The sequence below is a fragment of the Mirounga angustirostris genome, unplaced genomic scaffold, assembly GCF_029215605.1.
Source record: "Mirounga angustirostris isolate CCGP_5_RB_7025 unplaced genomic scaffold, mMirAng1.0.hap1 SCAF_1, whole genome shotgun sequence".
NCBI lineage: Eukaryota > Metazoa > Chordata > Mammalia > Carnivora > Phocidae > Mirounga > Mirounga angustirostris.
In genome coordinates, this window is record NW_026991709.1 from 100,870,608 (window position 1) to 100,883,747 (window position 13,140).

Below are 13,140 nucleotides of genomic sequence, written 5' to 3' on the forward strand. Positions count from 1 at the left end.
ATGCAAACAATGAATCATGGAACACTACATCAAAAACTAATGATGTAATGTATGGTGATTAACATAATAAAAAAAGGGTACAAACTCACTCTGAAATTTACTCCTGTTTCCTGTAGTTTAAAAAAAAAAAACAACTCAAATTATGCTCTTCTCCCTCATGAATGCTATTTCCCTTTGTTGCCACAACTTGGAGTAGACTCCATGTAGGACGAAACTGTTATTCATTCTTGAATAAGAATTTATTCAGAGCTGGCATCTGCCCAAAACTAGTGTGGGTGGATTATCACTAACTCCCTTCATTGTTCACTTAAACTCATTGGAAGTTCTTCTCAGATCTAAAGCAGAGGCAATTTAAATTTTCGCAATAGCAAGGCTGTGTCCTATGGGGGGGTGGGGACCGTGCTGCCACCATGAAGATTTTTGTATTAGACAGTCTCCTCTGAAAAGTTTTTATTTTCCCCAGAGTTTGATTAAATTGCTTGGGCAAAAGGGTGGCCTTTCTTAGCCAGTTTGGCCCAGCTTTTATTCCAAAAACCTACTATGGCAATACCCAACTTCTTTTCTGATACTACTCCTTCTGACATTAAGAACAATTCTGCCTGTTGCCGAAGGATAAAGCTACTTTGGAGGGGGGCGGGGATCCCTAGGCCCTGCAGATTTTCTATTCACAGTCACCCTTGGGCACTTCATCCTAGAACAATAACTTTATACTGAAAAAGGGGGGCCTGCATATCTATTCTATAGCACAAAGCTCTAAATATTTGATAGCATTTAAATGGCACACTATTACCTAAAATTCCCTCCCTCTGTAAAAACAGATGGGTAGACAGAGTTATAGTGCTCCTTTCTGAACATTCTCCAACCTATCTGCCTGTTCTCTAACCTGTACACCCTCTCATATAATGTAAGGGACTTTTATAAAGATAGTTGAACTCTCCTCTCCAATAAACCCAAATAGAGAGACACAAGGGATGGAATAATGTGCTAAAAATAGTAAAAGTGCCCTGATACTCAGCAAATGCTGCAATGGGCACTATACAATGAGAACTAGGCCATCCCTTTAAACAAACACAGCCAACATCACTGAAAACATGTCCAATCCACAGAATTTCTCTACCCAATGCAAACCACAGAATGAAAACATGCAATTTTCAAAACTGTCTAATCTAAGTGATTTTCCATGGCTTTTTTTTTTAAGGATTTTATTCATTTATTTGACAAGAGCACAAGCAGGGGGAGCAGCAGAGGGAGAGGGAGAAGCAGGCTCCGCACCGAGCTGGAAGCCTGATGCAGGGCGCTATCCCAGGACCCTGGGATCGTGACCTGAGCTGAAGGCAGTCAGTAGTACACGCTCGACTGAGAAGGGGATGACTTTGTAGTTGTGCCAATCTATCCTATTTGAGTCTTTCCCAAAAGGCTCACATACAGTCTTGGAACTCAAATGTTCTTCTATGATCTCACCTGGGAACTTGTTAAAAAATACAGAAACTGGGGCGCCTGGGTGGCTCAGTTGGTTAAGCGACTGCCTTCGGCTCAGGTCATGATCCTGGAGTCCCGGGATCGAGTCCCGCATCGGGCTCCCTGCTCAGCGGGGAGTCTGTTTCTCCCTCTGACCCTCCCCCCTCTCATGTGCTCTCTCTCTCTCTCAAATAAATAAATAAAATCTTAAAAAAAAAAAAAAATACAGAAACTCAGGCTCACCCCATATCTCTGGAACCAGACTTTGCATTTTAGCAAGAACCCCAGGTATTCCGAACTCAGATATAAAAATGATTTATTGCACTGAGTTCCTCAAGTGCCTTCTTTCTTCTGAGAGAGTAAAACAAAAGGACAGGAAGCTAAGGAATTTGGGGTGTTATCACACGTGAACTGATCAATATTATGAGCATGATCTGGGTAGGTGCAGGAATGCAAAAAGGAGAGGGCAGACGATAAGAGAGAAATGATCAGGATCAATGTGCTGGAGAGTTGATACGGTTAAAGTTCAGTGAGGGCTGGAGGACTTTTGCAGGTGTTCTGACTAACAATAATAGGAGTTATGAAATCACTGGAACATGGGAAGGGCTGGTTTTCACTTTAGGAGTCCGCTAAGAAAAATAGAGATAAGGGACCACATGGTTAGTTCTGACAGGTTCTTGAAGGACAGTGCGCACTCAAGCTTGACAGTCTGGTAGCTTTGGTGCAGAACCCAATATTCTCTTTAGGTTTTAGAAATTTAGTGTCTGTGGCAAGTACAACATCTGGTAGTCAAGAAAAACTGAAAAAGAGGAATTAGATCTTCATGGATGTGTGTGAATGCCAGTATGTGAGCATGTGGTATGTGCTTACTGGGCAGAAATAGTCAAAAACAGACTACGAGGCAGAAGCTAATCTTTCATAGACTGAAACTCTTAGCACACAGGTTAGCACACAGGTTTAAGGTTGACTCAGGTTTTTCTGGGCCTGTGTAATTTCGGGTGCTGATAAACCAAGGATTACTTCATGGGTTTGATCCACAGGTCCTTGATGTTGAAAATACTCTCTGCAGAGTAATAACAACACAAGAAATTGAGCTTTTTTGGTGTTAATGTCCCTAGGAACAGAAAACATAGCTCCTTTAGGGACGAGGGTGCAATCCTATGGAAAATGCTTGCTTCATCTGTAGAATTACTCATGTGGAATTACTATATTGACACTAGGAGAACATGGTATAGGAAAAGACTATAGATTGTAACAGGACAACTTGTATAAGTTATAATAAAAAGGGAATCAAATAGATGTTCCATTCGTTAGTCTTTATCTTGCATGATGTTGTGAGATTTCTTGCTTATTGTTACTTTGCAATTCCCCTGTTAGGGAACAGAAGCAGCCCACACAGAGTACCCTAATGTGAATGATAAACTCATAAATGGATGTCATGGCTGTCCATCATTTGGGGTATTATAGGGTGAGGAAGGACCAAGTCATATTTACACATCCTTGACCATGGACTCTCCTCTTAAAAGATATAATGGAACTAAGGATAGAAGAAAACATTCCTAATTTTCTCCACAACATTTAGAACAGTTCCATGGTAAGAGAGAAACTTCTAAGAAGAAACTGTAACCAAAGTGTATTTTTACTTAATGTACTCTTTAGTTAAAAATATACACACATTTCGATGAAGTCCCAATAGTTTATTTTTGCTTTTGTTTCCCTTGTCTCTGGAGACATATCTAGTAAGAAGTTGCTACAGTTGATGCCGAAGGAGTTACTGCCCGTGTTCTCCTCTAGGATTTTTACGGTTTTAGATCTCACATTTAGGTCTTTAATCCATTTTGAATTTATTTTTGTGTATGGTGTAAGAAAGTCGTCCAGTTTCATTCTTTTGCATGTTGCTGTTCAGTTTTCCCAACACCATTTTTTGAAGAGACTGTCCTTTCCCCATTGGATATTCTTTCTTGCTATGTCAAAGATTAATTGGCCATATAGTTGTGGATTCATTTCTGGGTCTTTTTTAAGATTTTATTTATTTATTTATTTGACAGAGAGAGAGAGATAGCGAGAGCAGGAACACAAGCAGGGGGAGTGGGAGAGGGAGAAGCAGTCTTCCCAGTGAGCAGGGAGCCCGATATGGGGCTCGATCCCAGGACCCTGGGATCATGACCTGAGCCGAAGGCAGACGCGTAATGACTGGGCCACCCAGGCGTCCCCATTTCTGGGTTGTTTTATTCTGTTCCATTGATCAATGTGTCTATTTTTAAGCCAGTACCAGACTGTTTTGCTCACTACAGCTTTACAATATAACTTGAAGTCCAGAACTGTGATGCCTCCAGCCTTGCTTTTCTTTTTCAAAGTTGCTTTGGTATCAAAATAAAAACCTGCATAGCAAAGGAAACAATCAACAAAACCAAAAGACAACCTTTGGGAGAAGGGGAGAAGATATTTGCGAATGATATATTCTTCAAATATCTGATTAAGGGTTAGTATCTAAAATATATAAAGAATTTATAAAACTCAACACCCAAAAAAACAAATAATCCAATTAAAAAATGGGCAGAACACGTGAATAGACATTTTTCTAAAGAAGACCTACAGATAGGCAACAGACACATGAAAAGATGCTCATCATCACTGATTATCAGGGAAATAAACATCAAAAACACAATGAGATGTCACCTCATACCTGTCACAATGGCTAAAGTCAACAACACAAGAAACAACAGGTGTTAGTATGTGGGGCAAGGGGAATCCTCCTGCAATGTTGGTGGGAATGCAAACTGGTGTAGCCACTCTGGAAAACAGTATGGAGGTTCCTCAAAAATGTTAAAGATCCAGCAATTGATCTACTAGATATTAACCCAAAGAATACAAAAATACTAATTAAAAGGGATACATTCACCCCAATGTTTATAGCATTATTATCTACAATAGCCAAACTATGGAAACAGCCCAAGTGTCCACTGACTGATGAATCAATAAAGAAGAACTTTCTCTCTCTCTCTCTCTCTCTCTCTCTCTCTCTCTCTCACTCACACACACACACAGACACACAAACACACACTGGAATATTAGTCAGCCATCAAAAAGAATGAAATCTTGCCTTTTGCAATGACGTGGATGGAGCTAGAGGGTATTATACTAAGCGAAATAAGTCTGTCAGAGAAAGACAAATACCATATGATTTCACTCATATGTGGAATTTAAGAAACAAAACAAATGAGCATGGGGGAAAAAGAGAAAGAGGCACTTATAATCTTTTTTTATATGGGACTACATTAAGTCTGCTAGTATTTTGTTAAAGATTTATGCATCTATACAGGCACTGTTTGTATGTGTTCTTTCTGTAGGGGGTTAATTTTCTGTCTCACACTTTTCATAAAGTCCTTTTAAAGAATCACCCTGTTTGTAATTATTCATCAAAATTTGCTTGAGGTTTCTCAGCATTTCTCATGAACCATAGTGAAGCTGGGGGAGGATTAATGGAAAATATTTAGCAAAGTACTTAGAACATATAAAAGACTTGATAACTACCCAAAAGATTTTGGTATTGTTGTTGCTGTGATGCTGAGGAGGGTATTGAAGACACTAAATCTAATATCTAGGTTTCAAATACTAGCCCTACTACTTGCTCTCTGTGTGATACTGACCAAGTCTCTGGGTCTTACCTTCTTCATCTACAAATGGAGATGATGATGTCCACTTCCCAAGATTATTGAGAAGATCAAATGGAATTATGTTTATGGCAGCACTGTTTTTTTAATTTACTTTTTATGACAGCACTGTTTATAGCGTAAAGCCAGGTACCAGTGTTTTGTATTGTCATACTTAATGGCATTGTGCCTGCATACAACCACCATTCAGTAAGCTTTGAATTGAAATCAACTGAATTTTAATATATCCCTGGGTGGGTGTAGGATAATTGGGTTGTTGTATGAGAATTTTTCAGATATCAATAATACCTGCTTTAATAGTAAAGTGTTTAAAAGTCAAAATAATCTCTCATTGCAATAGCACCTAGAAAAAAAAGCATTTGGAAAGTGCTTTTGGACAATAATTTTAAAACCCAAATTTTATCTAGAGGAATCTATATAGCAGCTTTAAAAAGAGAAAGAAAGAAATTTAGGGTGGAAGGCAAAGAGCTCCAGCTGTTAGGGGAAAGGATGAAGACAGAGTGGATCAGGGTTAGAGAAACAAAATCATTCTGGTTTCTATCCCCCTGCAAAATGAAATCTTCATTAAGATGTAGTAGGCAAAATGCCCAGCGTAACCCCTAACTAGCATCTTAACTTTTTCTGTAAACAGGAAATCCCAGGAAAGAGGTTCAGACCCATGGCTACCTAATAATTTCTCTATAGTAAAGCAGCAATGTTTTTCAGAAGCAACTTCTAAACAAATAACAAAGAGAGAATGCGCCCTGCGTGACCCCAAGCAAATCATTTAACCCCGCTGAGCCTCATTTTTTCCATTAGCAAAATAATACTACCCCCTATCCACCTTTAAAGTGTTATCAAGATAAAGGGGTGGATTCTCCAAAGCACAGGGAGTTCCTGAGATTAAACATGCTCTATGAACACAAAGTGCAATCACTTAATAATTTACAAGTTCTTGTGCTTTTGTTTTGATTTTGATATTGAGATCTGGAGTGGTTATTTTACAAAACCTTTTCTTTCCCTGTTCTATCTTTTCACTTATGTAAGTAGGAAAGAGCTGCCTAAGTGAAAGGTCTTGCTACAACTTCAGAGTGAACAGCACACAAAATAGCATACCTCTGGAAAATTCTCTGAAATATCTACCATAGCTAAAGACTGAAATTTCTTCTTCCTAATATGATAGGTATATAAGACCGGTATCCATTCAATAAACATTTATTGAGCCTAGGCTCTCTGCCAGAAATTGTACAAGCCCTGAGAATATTCGAAAGAGAATGACAGGTCCCACCTTAGGGACATTCTAATTAGGAAAACAGATACACAAACCAACAGTTAAAATGTGAAATTGTTGCAACTGACTATTTTCAAGTTGTTATTGGAACTTGACAGTGGAAGTGACTAATTTGTTGTTTGGTTTGTTTTAATTGGTAAGAGTCACATAGACCAATTACAGCTGCTGGAGGCTCCTTGGAGCATTTAATGACCAGCAGCTGGGTAGTGGAAAAATCAAGAATATGAGCCTGGGAGTTAGAAGCCCTGGACTCATTTCCACCTTTTTTTTTGAGTTGGGTGAGGCTTCATCTCATCATCTGCAAAATGAATTGGTTTGCTAGGTGATTGCTAAGATTCTTTCCAGCTTCCACATTTATGGAATCTTTCTAATACTGTACTTCTTGCAGTTTATCTTTTCCTCCACCCCCTCAGTCCTGTGTCTTCAAATCATCTGAAGAGAAACGTATTATTTCTTTTCTTTTATTGTGGAAAACCAGTACTATTATTAAGTCATATGAGTAATTCACAGACCACTGTCCAGAAACTGAGATTTCAAACTGACCCTTTGTAAACCAGCAAAAGCCTGCCCACATTTGTACTTTTCTGCTTTCTGGAAGATGTTTCATCCCTGTCCAATGCTTTTATAAGGTCACGAAACAGATTAGTGTAGGAGGAATGGCAGCACCAACAACATACAGTATGTAAATGAAGGGCCGTAACAGAACTTCCCGAAGGGAAATGGATGAACAAGTCGGCTAGAACGGTTACGAAGGAAAAACTGATCAACAAAGTACAAAATAATGCACAGCCCTAGGATACTACCACTGCTTAAGGAAACATTATTTTTCCTTTCAAAATCTCTGTCGTTCACACTGAAAATACTTAGGCCTCTATGACCCTGAAGAATTTTCAAGTCGAGACTCCCTAGCAGAACAGACCTCACAATGAAATAGTTCAGACTGCCAGAAAAAGGCTGGGAAACTGACAGGAAACAAACTGCCTGCTGAGCTGAGAACTGTCAAAACCTCACACACACACACACAAAAATGGGTATTTTAAATAAGCCATTATGGGAGGGTGGCAAGGGAAAGGGGGAATACTTGGGTTCTACCCTACCCTGCACTTCAATTCCGGACTTTGAAGGAGTTAAAGGAAGCTTTATTTAGAATAATGGTTTAATCAAAGCCCACATTTCTGTGAGCTCATGTCACTCTTCCTTTGCAGCCAGCTTAGCTTCCTCGCACGCCAGGAACAAAGGCTGCGCTGGCAGAGGAACTGTCCTGACAGTCTATATGCTGCCCTTCCAAGGCAACCTGTAGAACCCCACTTCCCGGGCCCGGGGTGCTGGTAACCCCAAACCCCACAGGCTTTCACAAGCCATCAGATAAGGGCACTCCCCTCCCATGGGATTCTTCCCCTTGTACCATGGAATTATTGTGTTGCTTCGGATTTTCCTTTCTAAGGTTTCTAATTGACATTTCAAGTAACATCAGACACAAACTCGGTTTGTCAGCATGGATGTGCTTTGCCTCTCCTTTTAAAAGAAAGGCTTAAAGCTCAGTAATTAAAATGCTGATTAACTTTTAAATACTGAAGTGTTTTATTCTGCTTTTGAGAGCTTCATGCTTCAAGCTGTGATTCTTTATATGGGTCTGAGGGGTGTTTCTTCTTATTTTCAAATGTGGAGCCTTAAGAAAAAGGGCAAGCGAAGCTCAATTGAATGCACCAGGGATGTTAGGAACACAAATGAATCCCAAGGAGGAGTGTTAGTTCTGTGGAGCATAAACCTTTGCAAATGCCAATGGCTGGCAGAGATTGGAGCACTGACCTTCAGGGATAGTGAGGGGGAGAATGTATAGGCATGAGACTGGAGAAGTAGGAAAGAGCCAAATCACAGGGATGAGTTTGATCTAATCCCAAGTAATAGGAAGGCAGCCAAGGTTTTTAAGTAGGGGTCTGATGTGATCTAATATGGTTTTTTTAAAGTGTTTTAAAATTGTTAATTACCTATCAATGTGTACACGTGCCTATGATAGCTAGCGCACTGAAGGATTATGTGCCAGAGAATATTCTAAGGGCTTGGCATAGTACCCTATGAGATGGGATGATTAAGTAACGTGCCCAAGGTAACACACCTTGTAAGTGGCAGAGCTGGGATTTGTACCCAAGCACTACGATGGAAGCACTTGTGCTTTTTAGGCCCTATGGTATAGAATACTAAGTCAATGACCAGTCGCTCTAAGGTTCCTGATAGTAGCCCATGCCCACCACAACGCAAATGGTGTTCCAAAGAATTCATACAGAATTGAGTCCACTTTTTAGTCTTCCAGATAGACAACATGAAGTACAATGAATTCTGGACCTCCTACTATTTTCCATTTTCCCAGTAAATGAGAGATTTCAGGTATTCGTGGTAAGTGTGCTCTGATGCCTTACATGAATTTTCCTCAGGGTAATGATGATGACAACAACAACAAGTAACACACATAAGGCAAAAACCTTTACCTTCAAATGTTCCCTTTTACATTTCAGCTCTAAGTGATACACAGATACACCCTGAGGGTACTTCTTTCTTTTCGGCCATTGTCACTATCATATTCTATCCTGGAAGTAGAAGAGGTAGCCACCTGGATCCTCTAAGTCACAAATCACTCAGACACAATTTCTTTCCTTCTCCCCCAAATTGCACCTGCTATTCCTCCTGAAATCATCTAGTGACCTTCGAGAGACCCCTTGCCTAGTGGCTCCACCACTATTCTATGGGCACCTGTTTGTTCCTTGTCTTCCTTCCTCACACACGTTAGAGTCCATGATTTATCATCATAACCGTGCTCTTATAAATACCTCATGTGATCCTCCCTCTCTCCATCACTCTTGACTAGCAAGACCCCTAACTAAACTCAACCAATTGTTTTTTCAGTGCCCCATTCTTAAAACTAGAGAAGAGCTCCAGCACTTCAAATTTGTGACTGCCAACTTCAATTGCGCTTCCAATTCCACTTTTGCCCCCAGTGAGGGCCTGCCCTAACCCCAGGTAAATTATTTAGAAATATTTAAAGATGCCTGGGCCTTACCCCGGACGAATTAGACCACCCTCAAGAGTTCAGACAAAGTTGAAAGTGTCTTTAAAGTGCTTGAATGATTCTAATGTGCAGCCAAAATTAAATCACTCTCGGTTGCCAATCTCATTTCATACTTCTGTGAGACTCAAATAGAAGCCATTAAGTAAGAATTTCTTCGCTTTTCTATAGCAAATCCACAAAACCTGCCAATTCTATCTCCATATTATATCACAAATCTGTCCACATCTTACCATCTCACCGTCTCCACTGCTGCAACCCTGGCCCAAGCCACCATACCTGATCTCTGAAGCTTCTCATTGCCTCCCTAATTCTATTCCCTATAAACCATTCTCCACCTAGCATCTATACTATTTTTTAACGTTAAAAACATTCTATGACTTCTCATCTAAGAATTTAATCCAAGATCTTTGCCAAGTCCTTCAATATCTGTGTGATTTATCCTGTTTAACTATAAAATCTTGTTCATTGTATGTGTCTTTTTTCTCACAATATAATACAAACACTAGCCTCCTTCATTCCACAAATCAGGAGACATCATAGCTGCTGCTGATGGCATAGCCTCTAGCCTACCCTCATCCCTGCCTCCACCTTTAACTTGGCTAACCCCTACTCACATTCAGGCTTTCCATCCAAATATCTCTTTCATGGAGAGAATTTCTCTATTCCCCAATAAAACTTTGTTCCCTCTTATTTTCCTTTTTCATAACATCCTGAGTTTTCCTTCTTAATATGTCTCAATTTTTAAACTATGTGTATGCCAAGCTTATGCTTAGACATTTAATGGATATAAGGTCAGAAACCACATTGAATTAGTCTCCACTACATACAAAATGCCTAGCTTGGTGCTTGTCACATGGTAGAAAAGCAGTATCTATCTGCTGATCATCTGCTACACTGAAAAAGTAATTTGTGGGGCGCCTGGGTGGCTCAGTTGGTTAAGCGACTGAGCTCGGCTCAGATCATGATCCCAGGGTCCCGGGATGGAGTCCCTCATCGGGCTCCCTGCTCAGCGGGGAGTCTGCTTCTCCCTCTGACCCTCCCCCCTCTCATGCTCTCTCTCTCTCTCATTCTCTCTCTCAAATAAATAAAATCTTTAAAAAAAAAAAAAAGAAAAGGCAATTTGTAATCACCTTGAGTTTGTTTTCTAAGGAGTCTTGGGAATTGCATCCTAATAATTTTTTAAATTAATCCAAAGCAATAATTTCTTTATTATAATTATCCTATTGTCAAATGATACTAGAAGCACTCCAGATTTGATTATATTATCAATCAGGTCATATGTAGAGTGCTCTTTCTCCCAACAATTCATGTGTAATGTTTCCTGATACCCAGATGATAATCTATTCCACAATTGCAAGACATCCAGGATTAAACAAACATCAGTATATGTTTCCATCTGATAAAAAGATTATATGTTATATTTTACTTTGTCACTTTGACCAAATTAAATAGTTAAACACTAATTCAATTTTATTCATCACTTCAAAGGACCATCTTCTGGATATACCAATCCTTTTATTGAGTGTATTTTTAATTTAATTTACTCTTACCTGTGTTATTTCATTCTATCTTCTTTGATTTTGTCTTTCATTAATTTTCAAGTTGAATGTTGAGCTCATTAATTTCTAGTCATTCTCTCTTTCAACTAGAAAAATGAAGACCATATATATAACTCTCTAAATCAGAGACTGGCACACTCTGGCTACAGGCCAACTCCAGGCATGTTGTATGCCCGCAAGGGTAAAAATGGTTTTTATATTTTTTAAAGGGTTGTAAGTACAAAATAAAAAAGAATACGTGACAGAGAACATATGTTGTTCACACACCCCAAAATATTTATTTCCTGGGCCTTACAGAAAAAAAAATCTAATTCTGATTGAAAGAATGTTTTAGCTGTGGCCTATAATTTTGTTATATAGTATTTCCATTATCATTTCATTGTAAATATTTCTATTTCCCATTATAATTTCATTTTGACAAAATTATTTAGAGGTATGTTTTTTGATATCCTAATAAGTGTCATTTTATACTTTGTTTCATCTTTGAAGCTAACTTAATTTCTTTTTGGTAAGTTGACTTGACATGGATAATAGCAAATATTTGATAGAAACCCAGATTTGCTTTATGACTTACCACATGATCAACATTTTTGCATGATCTATGTGTGCTTGAAAAGAATCTTTATTTTTTAAATGTTGGTTGTATGATTCTATTCACATCCATTAGATCTAGTTATTTAATCAGTTTGCTCAAATCATCTACATCTTTATTGACATTTTATTCACTGATCTAGTAACCACTAAAAAGGTGAGCTAATCTCTCCCATAACACTGGTTTGTCCTTGCACTTCCGATTATTTTGCTTTGTGTATCTTGAAACTACTTTATCAGTTGCATACAGTTTAAAATTTGTATATCTCTTGGTGACTTGACTTTTTAATTAATATAGACAGACTTATGATTAGCAATGTTTTTTGACTTCAAACTAATGTTATCTGGCATTAGTATACCTATAGCAATATTCATCCAATTCATATTTTTCTAGTTCATCTTTTTACATTACTTTCAAGCTTACTGAATCACTATAAATGGAAATTAATTGAACTATTATAAATATATGTAGATCTGACAGTCTTTTAACTGGAAGCTGTACTTTGTTTAAATTTATTTTGATTATTAATATATTTGAATTCCTTTCTATCATCTTATTTTGCACCCTGTTGATCTACTATTTCTGATTTTTTCTTTATTTCAAACTTAACTCTCATTCCATTTTTTTCTAGCAGAAAGGAGGTAATATTCTATTTCTAAAGAAATTTTCAAATGTATACTTGACAAAATCTATGGTTAATCAATTTATTGATAACAAGGACACCACAGTGCTCAAACTGCAATTATTTCCTTTATATACCACAAATTAACAATAATTTAGTTTGTCTTGCTTATATGTCTTCAAATCAGACAATATTAATGTCATACATACTCACTTTTTGCTTAATCTAAATGTTGACCATGTCTTCCTGCTCAAGTATTCTTTATATAGTCAAACCTCCTATTTGTAGATTCTATATTTGTGAATTTACCTACTTACTAAAATGGGGGTAACCCCAAAATTAGCCATTGTGGCACTTTTGTAGTCATTTGCACACACACACCAGCTCACAACAGCAAAAAAAACTTGAGTCATTTAATGCATGCACTCCCAGCTGAAGTTGAACAAGGTGGCACTTCTTTCAGTTCTCATTCAATAAACAAATATTCTTTTTGTGGTCTATTTAGTGCTGTGTTTTCTCATTTTTGTTGGTGATTTCACTGTTTTAGTAACCCCAAGCATAGTCCTGAGGTTCTGTCTGGTGTGCCTAACTACAATGAAGCTGTGGCGTCCCTTCCAAAGAAAGTACGTATGCTAGATAAGCTTTGCTCAGGCATGCATTATAGTGCTGTTGGCCAGGAGATCAATGTGAATGAATCAAAAATACATATTAAATAAGACATCTTTAAATATAAACACTCATAAAACAGTCATAAAACATATATTGATTGGCTGGTAAAAATGTTATGACCAGATAAAGAATCATGACTCTATTTCCACCAAAAGAAGTAATTCTGTATTTGCTAATTCAATGTTCACAGCAACTTAATAGAATATAACTGCAACAAATAATAAGAATAAAC